The sequence below is a fragment of the Nilaparvata lugens genome, chromosome 4, assembly GCF_014356525.2.
Source record: "Nilaparvata lugens isolate BPH chromosome 4, ASM1435652v1, whole genome shotgun sequence".
Classification (NCBI taxonomy): domain Eukaryota; kingdom Metazoa; phylum Arthropoda; class Insecta; order Hemiptera; family Delphacidae; genus Nilaparvata; species Nilaparvata lugens.
Genome location: NC_052507.1, coordinates 57,077,919 through 57,089,766, shown reverse-complemented (window position 1 = coordinate 57,089,766; position 11,848 = coordinate 57,077,919).

Below are 11,848 nucleotides of genomic sequence, written 5' to 3'. Positions count from 1 at the left end.
TTCACTTTATACATTCCCTTACACACGACCCTGATCTATCTATCTTTATCTTTCTCTTCAATACTATTATTAGTTCAGTGAGTGAAATATAAGTATCCACACAGTGAGTGAAATTATAGTAAAGTAATTATTTTATCAATTCATAGTAATTGATTGGCGCCGGGCAAAATACCGTAGAGTGAGGGAGTTCGAAACCCACTCTAAACAAAGACCGACAGTGGAAAGAGTTCAAACGTTGATAGAAATGAAGATTAAAATGTTTAATAATTATGTGATATTCCGTTGTACATTTTATTGGAGAATAAAATTAGATCTTAATAATAATATATTGTAAATTTCGTCAACAGATTAAGAACTTTTCTACTAAGCAGTAACGGGGCGCCAACCTGCTGCAACAGATAAGCGACTACACTGCGCCTCCTTCCCAAACTGCAGATCGAGTAGGACTTGGATTACGAGACCAAGCCACTACAGAATCACGGATCGGCGACTACGTGAACGACAAGTCGCCAGAGAGCCGGCGATCGAGTAGCACTTGGACTACGAAACTAAGCGACTTCAAAAATCACACGGATCAGAGACTACGTGAACGACGACGAATCGCCTGAGCTGACGAACGAATAGGACTTGGACAGCGAGACCAAGCTACTCAAAACCCGAGAGACCCGTGCGATCAGCGACTTACGACTTACGTGCGATACGCGAACGACAAGCCGGTGAACGAGCGGTCAACGCAACAATCACACAAGTAAATTCAGTATAATTATGTTTAAGTATTAATTTATTTCATTTTTATCTTTTTTTTTAGTTTGCTCTTAGCCTAAATATTGTAAGTTAATTTTATTAAGTTATATTTAATTTTTTTAAACATTGAATGGTATATTCATGATTATTGACTGGACATTTTTTGTATATAATAATTATTATTATTTATATGCAAGTAATAATGAGTGAATAATAATTAATATATGAATGTATTGATGAGTGATAGTAAATTTCACTATTGGAATTAGCTAGCGTATGTTACATTAGAATCTTTCCAGGTAAAATTAATTTTTAGAAACACAACAAATAGGACAAATTTTAAATTAGAAAAAAATATTATGACTGTATATATGTTTCAAATAACAGTGGCGGATCTTCAATAACAATAATGAATTAATTAAATTGAATTAAAAATAAATAGTAATTCTAGATGCAGAACAATTAATCAATATAAACTTATCATAAATAGCTTATTATCAAGTTTGAGAAGCCAGACCCCATCGCTCAGTTATGTTTCCTCATACCCTTTCCCTGATGTCTTTGATAATATTGTTCATGGAAACGGCAGCTGTCAAGGTGTTTTCAGGAGTTATTCTCCAACCAATCCCTCATGTACACGTTTATCAAGCTTCTGTGCCACTCAGCTACAAAATGAACTTTCCAACGGCGCAGATGACTCTACTTCAAGCAGATAAAGTCTTTCTACCGAAATGTTTATACGCTGATTGCTCTATCGCAAATATTATAGAGCAATTATATAATTCAACAAATGACATCATCAAACATGAGCACCTGGACTACACTCTCTACACCAATAAACCACAGACATTATCAAATACACAATATAATCGTTCTACAAGGTCCATTGATGCAATAGGAAACTTCTTGCACTTCTGCTGCGGTACCGCAACTGACGGGGAGCTTCATGGACTTGAATTCAACGAACAGCACCTGACAGACCTCCTCAACGCATTCAAAAGTATTGTGAAAGGGGACCACCAAGATTTAATAAAAGTGACGGCGGAATTGAATTCCTTCACTAAAGACATCTCCAACCAGTCCCACACAGCATATCTTCAACTCCAAAACGAAATGATGTCCAAATTAGAAGCAGATGAATCACTCTACAATCTAATAATTGGCTACACTTTTCACCTCTACTCCGACTTATATATCCTGACTCGAAGAAATTTCATCACATCAATTAAAGAGAGGTGTCAACAGAAATTACTCCCTTCAAACGTCATCAAACCTGAATTTTTGAAGAAAGAACTCTTACAATTTCAAAGGAATATGGATTCAACAAATCAACGTATAGCAGTTAACATAGAAGATTATCATCAGTTCTACCACCTACCAGTAACGACATGTAAAATAACATAGGAAGATGTGACAATCACACTGAAAGTTCCATTCATCACAAAAACATTTAACGTCGCATTATTTAAATACATTCCATCCCCGCTATTCTGGAAAAATCAATCATGTTGGCTACCCAGAGATGAAATGATAATAGCGGAAAGCGGAGACACAATTCAAGTTCTAACTGGGAAGCAATTGGAGCTTTGTCCAGTACAAACAACAACGCTTTGCTATCTACCTAGACAACAACATTCGGGAAAATTATCATCAAAGTGTACAGAACATTTAGTAGCGTCATCAACTCTTCAGCAGCTACATCAGTTTTGTGTGTTCTCCTGCACAAGCAGCACAGATAATATTGAGATTACAGAAGTATCGCCGACGGAGTTCTATGTAACAAACAACCAGCCAGGAACCACAATCAAATGTGAAGAAGGGGAAGATCACATATTATCTACCAATCTTCCAGGAACTCTACATTTATATCTATCCCGTGCAGCTGTGAGCTACAGTACAAAAATAAGACATTAATTAGAACAACCTTTCCTTGTGACTCCCGTCACCAATCATTCCCAAAATCCAACATTTTTTACCTTTTCACTGGCTAAATATTAAATCACCAAAAATAGATTCCTTCCAGCCCCATAACAATCCGCATTTTTAAAAATTCTCAGATATTTCTAAAGATTACTGGAATGCTACTCTGTTTATTCATAATAATAGAGCTCCAGATTTATTCGAGAAAGTAACACTAACAAACAGTTGGCATGATATTTTTAATTCCACTTCCATGGCATTCTATTTTATTTATGCTTGGTTAGGAATAATCACTTTGGCATTATTATACTTGTTACTGAAGATTCACATGCTACTGATTATCCAAAAATCTTAACAGAAGCCCGCCATTCAAATGGTGGAGTTGAAGGATTGAAATTATGTATAGTTTTCACAATCAACACCACAAGATTGATTAATTAAAATAAAATCGCTTTTTTCATTTTTAATAAAAATTGTTAAGGATTTTTGTGTCATTTGATTTGATTGATTTATTACATAATTATTCGTACTATAAATGTGTACTTATATCTATATTAGACTATTCTTGTTTTTTTATGTACACACAATACATTGCCATGTTTATTTATAAGTATTTCTCTACAAAGAGGATTCCGTTCAATCAAGAATAAATATTTTTTAGAAACTTTCATTATACATGTAATAAAGTTTAATTTAAAGTTGTATTATCGAATATTATTCTATACATAATTGATCAAATATCATTCACTGACACATATTTTTCATTTTTTATCATAAAATGTGTTTACTCAATAATTATCTGATAGGAAGATTGTAATTAAGAATAAATAGTTCGTGTAAAATATGATTGAATTTCCATTATTGATATAGTTGAATTATTATCAATCGATATTATTGATTACTATATTATAATTAAAAAAAAGTATTATTATTGAATTTTAATAATATTAATGAAACTCATTAGTATATTATCAACACTGCATTAATCATGAATTCTAATAATTGATGGAATTCATTAGTATAGAATCATTTTTCAATTTTATTATTGTAAATAAGGAAAGATTAGATGTAATCTTTTGGACTACCAAGATGAATATTACAATGAATAATTTCCAATTAAAATAAATAAGACCTTTCCACCTATTGAAAATGGGAAATAAATTCTCTTTATCATGTAGTCAATTGTTATTACAAGAACTATTACTACATACGTTATGGGAAATGTATAATAAGTTTACTCAATTGGTATCAATGTTATATATTTTAGGAAGTTCTACTCTGAATATTTAATAATTATCCTTTATTTCTCAAAATTTCAATTGTTGTATAGAACGTCATCTATTAAAAATAAGTGACTTTATGTTACAGTTTTTAATAAGGGTAAATGGATGAGAAGATTTCATAGGAGAATTGAGTAGATAGACCTATTAGGGGAACTTAAAGAAAGGTTAGAGTTTTGGGATTACTAGACAAATTTTTTTGGATTAATAGGTGATACTTGAAAATATTATTGTATGATTCTTGACTATGTGTCACATATTAGAGCTATTAGACTTAGGGATCAATGGAAATTTGTTTTTAGTCAATTGATATACCTATTATAAAATGAATTACACTGTATAAGGTTAACATATGTGGTTGAGGATATTTCTACTATATATACTGTATATTTTAGGAAATAATTTTAAACCATACTTGATAATTATTGTCTTTGTCACAGTTCCTGAAGGGAACCTCAAAGAGTTTGATAATTATTTTTTAAAGTACAAACATTTTGTAGCAAGCCCATTGAGTCAAGAATGGACATCCATGGTCGGCTGACACAGTGGAGGAGAGGGAACCACAAGGTTTGACATACCCCCAAACATCAGTTTCTTCCTTAAGAAGAGAAATATTTTTTTTCAACTTTAAAAACTAAAAGCTGATCAGACAGTTTTGGCTGACAGAGTTAAAAACGTTGAGGAGAGGTGGAAGTGGGGCTAGCATTCTAGCCTCCTCTCCAGCCAGCTAGTGGAAAATTTTTCTTCTGAATAATTTCACACACTTTTTCATCGCCTACCTCCTGAGACAGACCGAGCTGACCCGTGGCTGAACATCCCCATGGCAATTTAGGATGGACATCAACTGTATAACGGTATCGTTCCACATTCATTTTATTTTTTCCATATTGTTTTGATTTTAGAAATTGCAAATTAATTATGAATGAAAAATGCTTTTTAAACTGTCAGATAACTGGTTTAAATGAAAAACACAAAAATCTGTCCAACACAATTCTGTCTAACGTTTTGTAGAATCATTGGCAACAAGTTTATTTTAATTTTTTTTTTAAATTGATTAAATGCTCAAAATTTTATAACCTTCCTTAATATTGTTCTGTTTTAGAATAGTTGTAGCATAACTAATTTTATAAAACCAAAATATGTTAAAATTCACATTTAAATCTCACAGAAATTTCTTCATTTCAATAAAATAAATCTGACTTCTAATAAAAATGTTTTCCTTTCAAATTCAAAAAAACATCTAGTTGATAATATAAAAAAACCAACTGCTTTTGCTCTACCATCTAATGCTACGCAACAACAATTTTACAATGTTCCCATGTGGGAACTGGTGGATCGCCCCCTTTTATTACTTTTACCAAACAGGTCACCAATCATTTATTACAAATGATGGATACCACTGTTCAATCATTTAATGTTACAATGTGCTCTGAACATATTGTATTGTTAGAATTTGGACCCTCGAGAGTTAGAATAATAAGAAGAACCGTTTCTCGGAACTATTGAGAATACATTTGGACAGTCCACCTAGCCAGACGATCATTCTTTTCAAAATAGTTTGAAACAAAATTAATTCTTACCTAGAAACTTGCTTACAATAGAAACCACATGGCCCAATGTGGTTTATGGTAACCCTTGTATATAGCTATGACATATAAGTTGATGGCAGGTATATGTAAATGGCGTATAGCAATATAGATATATAGTTTGATTGATTGATTGAGTACTTTATTTATGTAGATTACAATATATACTGGCTTATACACTCTTATTACAATAGCTTACAATACAGCAAAATAATAGATGAATTTACATTATATATCTTTTTGTGTAGTTGAGAAGTTGATATTGTGGTAATTATTCATATTGAATGAAAAAGACTAAGAAATTGTCAAAAAACCACTGATTTATTGATAATTAGAAAGACCGGTTTCGGTTATTACACCATTGTCAATCTCTGATAAACTAATAATCAATATCAATAAATATCAATAATTCTAATTATCAATAAATCAGTGGTTTTTTGACAATTTCTTAGTCTTTTTCATTCAAAATTACATTATATAGACTAAGAAAATAATTATTGGACTGTATATGATATGAAAAAGCAATTTGTAATATAATAACTAGAGATAATTATATTGTTATGCATCTACATAAATTGGTGGAGCTGTGGACATATCAATGTCCATTCTTTGAGAAAAATAAAAATATCCTCCCCACTAACTCTCTACCAAAACGTTAGTTTCATTAATTCAACTAAGGATTTACTTATTAATGAAAATATTGTAAAAGTTTTAATTAATATGAATATTTGAGAGAAAAAAAACAGAAAATTGATAATTGATAATTGATGACAGAAATAAAATAATTATATGGGTTGTAACATATTAAAATATGATGGGCAAGCAAAATCCCTATTTGGAAGAATCTTATAGGTCTGAAGTGAAATAGCTAGTCTAGTATTGCCAAATGCGATAACGATTATTAAAAGATTAGATAATATCAGGTATCATGGCTAAAATTAGAACAGCCGAATAGAAATAGAAAGTTATTTGCTATTTATATTATATTATATAAAATATTGGAAAATTTGAGGTTAGGCTTAAAATACCTACTGATCGGCGACCTAATGATCGATCAAGTCGCATAACGTAGAAACTAGCCAGACACCTTGGTAAAAATTTATTGTAAACAAATGGTATGCAACTAGAGGACTTTAAAAAAGCACATGGCTAATTGTTGTAGAGGGAGAAACAACTTATAAACCTTTTAAAAATATACTATATGTAATAAATGTACTTAAACCACCAAATAAAAATAAATTAGAGTATTAAGGAAGTAGGAGGTTCCTAGGCGCATGTATACCGTAGTGAATTTGCATGAACCAATCAAGGTGTAGTAATCGATGGGTGGCAATAGAGAGCCGATTCAAATGTATTTATAAATATTTCTATAAATGATAAGATTTTATAAATTTTTACTATTCAGTTTATGTATTGGATATGGCCTGAGGACATATAAAATATCATATATATGATATAGGTGATGTGATGAAACTTTTAAATAAATCTCATGAGAGGAGAGAACTAACCAGAGAAATTGTAATTAACCTTATAGAATGAAGGATCTGCTAAACGAATAGTTAGCGACCGAGCGATAAGGCTTCCTTATCAACAGCTGTGTATCAGATAAGAGTACCGTTCTGTACTACACATCTTTTCAAAAAATTATTTAATAAAATTATAATTATTTTGCAAATTGAGAACAAATCGTTTATGAATATTGCTCTTTTAATTTTTACTATTGATCAGATGTTTTGCAGCAGCTCAAACACAGCTGACTGACTCAATATACTATAAAATGTCATGCCAGGTTTTCATGCAAGCTGTGATATTATTTCTAAAATTTAAGAACTATTGATAAAGGACCAAGAATTTCGAATAGAAAAATAAAATGTATGTATTATTGTTGAAATTATTTATTATTCACAAAATTATATTATAATGTCAAGTATTATTGTAACTAACTAGGTCATAGCATGAATAGTGTATTATTGATAAGAGCAGCAAAAATTAATTATAACAGTTTCAAACATAATGAGAATTGTATAGATATATTAAATTATTAATTATTGTTTCAACTGAACCACATGGTGAATGAATCTCTTTGGCAAGTCTAAGCCAATCATATGCCATAGAAATAGCACCAAAAGGGTGATCATCTGAAAACATCATATGTTAAACTGCTATCAGACAACAAACCTGCCTTATCATATATGCTAGTGCATGTACACTGTATAGAGGAACTCTATCTAGAGAATTAAGCAGTTTAAAGAATTATACAAATTAAGTTATAATTGTAATTAAAGGAATTATATTTTACTGCTTGCCACTGACGACATGCCTTCGTCATAATCATTCTACCAATGGCAAATTTTCATGCAAATTAATTACACAGAGATTCTCAGAGAAAAGGTTCTTGCCAAGAAGCTTAGAAAAAGACAGGCACTTCCCTTTTGAAATCCTCACCAGTAAGACCTTGTTAAAAGTTACCAAAGACCTATTTGTGAAATTTTGTTCGATTTTATATGTTCTATCTGTGAGCCAATATTTTAGGCTATTTTATTTGTTATTTGTGAATTTTTTTCATCAATCGATAATTTAAGAGTTTCAAGTTTAATTATTCCCTGTTGGTGAAGGAGATATTAAATTAAAATTCCACACATGCTGAGACTGAAGCCTGGACCCGCCACAGATCAAACAAATTTGATCTAAAGGGAAAACCACGACTGCCAAGGAGTTTCACGTGAGTTTTAAATTTGAAAGGGGCCCCAAGCTACGCTTCAAAAAATATTACAGTGCAGAAAATATAAATTTTTTCTTCGTTAAAGCATTGGCCATGCCGACAAGCGCTTATTAATTATTAAGATCCTAGAATTTATTTGGTATAGAACTTATAAGAACTTGTAGTTGATTAGCTATCCTCCACTGCCAGAACCACGACCCCGAGCAATTTCAAAAATATTTTATAATTCATTTTCACCATTTTTCACGAATTGTTAAATTTATCAATCATAAAATTCTGTTGAATCATGCATGGTGTCATGCAATTACAAGAAAAATTTTGATCATTTTGTTAATGTTAAATTATTTTCAATTTGTAATCCAAGCTCTGAATCTGCACTGTCAAATTATATATTTTGTTGAATTATATTTCCACTTTATCAATTCGCGTTCTGAGTTTGATTATTTCTTAAGCCTGTCAATTATTGTGTCTGACACGTTCTATATCATCAAGAACCGATCAAGTACGATCATTGGAATAATTGAATTAAGCTGGATATTGGGACAGATCTAAGTGGATGTAGTGTGTGGGGTCAGATCAAGATTACCTATTCTCTGTCCTTACCTCCTCATATATCAGCTTTTATCTGTTACCAACCTCGACTTAGGAGCGAATTCGTCAACTGTAAAGCAGATGCAGCTGGATATCATATAATTTCCTACAATAGAAATTAAAACCCGACAAGACTCTGTTCTCGAAATATATTCTGAACGATATCTGGTCCCAGTACCCTATCTTAATCCTTCGGAACTTATTAGAGAGGCAGTCCCATAAATTATCTACATCAGGATTTTTTGCTCGACCTGTATGATTTCATATGTTATTTCATCACAGGTAATAGTTTCAGGATTTCCATATTCAGTGTTAAGCAACCGCAAAACTGCTTATAAAAATTTCATCATTATACAATCTGTCATAAGAAGAATCAAGGGTGAGTGAGTGTTTATGCCTCCCACGATTCAGACGATTGTATCGAATCTTGTAGTGAATCAATCAGTCTGGTATTCAGTTAGCATCCACACACGCATTTTCAAAATTTATAACCTCAACACTGGTGACTCAGTACAAGATCCATTATACGTGTATCGACCAATCCTTGGAGGTGAGAGTGACTCCCCCAGGAAAAGCTTTACATGATTATACATGTGTGAGGCGTGTAAAATACCGCTTTACATGATTTGGCGCCCAAAGTGATAGGCATTGATGAGGTGGATAATTGACTAAGAGGATCATATAGTTGTCCAGTATACTATAGCGCTGACAATGGGAAATTTTTTTGAAAAATTCAGGGTTGTGAATTTCTTCAAATTCAATATCAACTGTTCACTGAGATAAAGAACAGCAAGACATGCCATACACAATTTTTGAACAAAATAAATTTATCGATTGATGAGTTTTTTAAAGGAAGAATCGAACTCAGAATTTCACTATTGTTGTTATTTGAAAATTGCTCATATTATAAGTCATAGGTATAAGAAATACCATGAGAAAGGTCATATTATTTTAAGAGCATTAGGTCCATATCAAAGCAATTTATAAAAATTTATGGAAAGGAGGATTAAACTCATTTACTGTATTTGCAAACCTTTCAGAGTATAAAAGGGGAAGTAAAACTAAGTCACGGATATATTGTGGAGTAATTCAAGCAGAGCATCACTGCTTTTTATAAAATTTTCTTTTGTGAGAAATACTAGCCCTAAATATAATTACGGCGGGAACTCATAAGATTGAAATACTTATAATAATAAGAATAATAAATTATAATAGGTGTACCTGCATTATTGAATATCCACTATTTCTGCATATTCTTTCATTGTTTTATGTTTACAATATTGCTAATTTGATTCACTTCATCACTGAAGACATTGTTGAATCACATTTTCTGTATTTCATTCATTACGAAGCTATAATGATTTCAATTGGATCTTCCTATTAATTATTTTTATATATCACATCCACACTTCCACGTTCATTCACCACACAGTTTTGTTGCATTATTTTTTGCAAGCCATGGCAGGAAACGACCCGGTTAATCCAAGTCTATCGGACCCCGAGGACACCTCACCCGATCATTCACCGCCATCCGCATCCGGCACCGCATCCGCCAACTTCCATCCACATATACTGGATGATTCAAAAAACTTAAGTGATAAATACCTTGATAATTGGTACCCAAAGCACATTGCATACAACTGTTCGCTGTGAATCCCTCCTTGTGTCATTACAAAACACCCTTTGCATATTATTCATCACTTTTTTATATTGCACTTGACACACATTAGTAATATGAACCACACTCCCGCAAACTCTGAAGTTTCATACATGTACGGCGGTTGTCCAGACCCCACTTTGTCGACTCCCAGCACATCAACTCTCATCATGGTAGATGTCAATACGCCACAAGAAAGGAAACCAGGAAGTGTTGGGTCGATAGTTTTCGATCCACAAAGTCTGCAACCTCTGTCATCCACTCAGATCGACACCGCTGATGCACTGCTAAACCAGAGGATAGCAGAGATCAACGTCAAGAGGGGTAAGGAGCAGCCCGCAGATCCAGTATACCCGGGGGCAGAGTCACATCTGACAAAACAAAGCATGTTTTCAGATACGGAACTAGACCCAGTAACTGAGGCAATAATGGAACAAACTAGCAGTATGTTCACTATCATGTTACAAAATTCAATGAGTAATATGATGCAGGAGATCAGAGAGGAAAACACAGCAATTTATTGAAGAGTCCAATAAACAGGGTCTGAGAGAGGCAACGGACGCCATACAGTCAATAGAACGGAGGTTAGATGCTATCGATAGCAAAGTAGAAAATCATAAGGAAGAGTTGAAAGTAATGATAAATTTACAAAGGGAAAGTCAGGATAAAATTACGGCAGGATTATCAGAAAGGTTAGATACAGTTACCTGTGAACTGAATAAAAAGAATAGATAGTCTAACAGTACAAAACACTTCGCAAATTCAAAAAATAGCGATAAACATTAAAGCCGATTGTCAAAAAGAAATTCAAGAGCAAGTAGTAACTAAAACACAGGACATAAACTCGACAGTAGAAATAATAGTCAACTTATTCCCATAAATAAACAACAGAATACTAAATCTACACAAATAGCTCACCTAAATTCTGATATCAATCAAAACAAAGTTCTACTTAATCCATTGGAGACAGCTGTTGGAGAACGGCAATTATTTTTATCTAAATTAAATGCCAAAGTAGTAGATGATGAAACGGAAGCTACTAGTCATTGGAAACAGGCCCAAGAGAAGTTAGTACAACTCGAAAGTCAAGCACATCAATTTCCGCACGAGAATGTAGAGCCTATCCCCATAGCAACGTTTGATTTACTGCACAGTTTCAATGAATTAGGTAATTTTGACAATACAGACCGCTATCTTCAACCTAAAGAATTCATCAACCAAATAAAACTAGTTCAATCCTTAACACCCCACCTCTTGGAGTATGTGGCATCTTCGATTATCCAGCTTGTTAAGCGGTGAACCTCTGATGTTTCTCCAGATCCATAATCACAAATTCAGGACGTTGGAC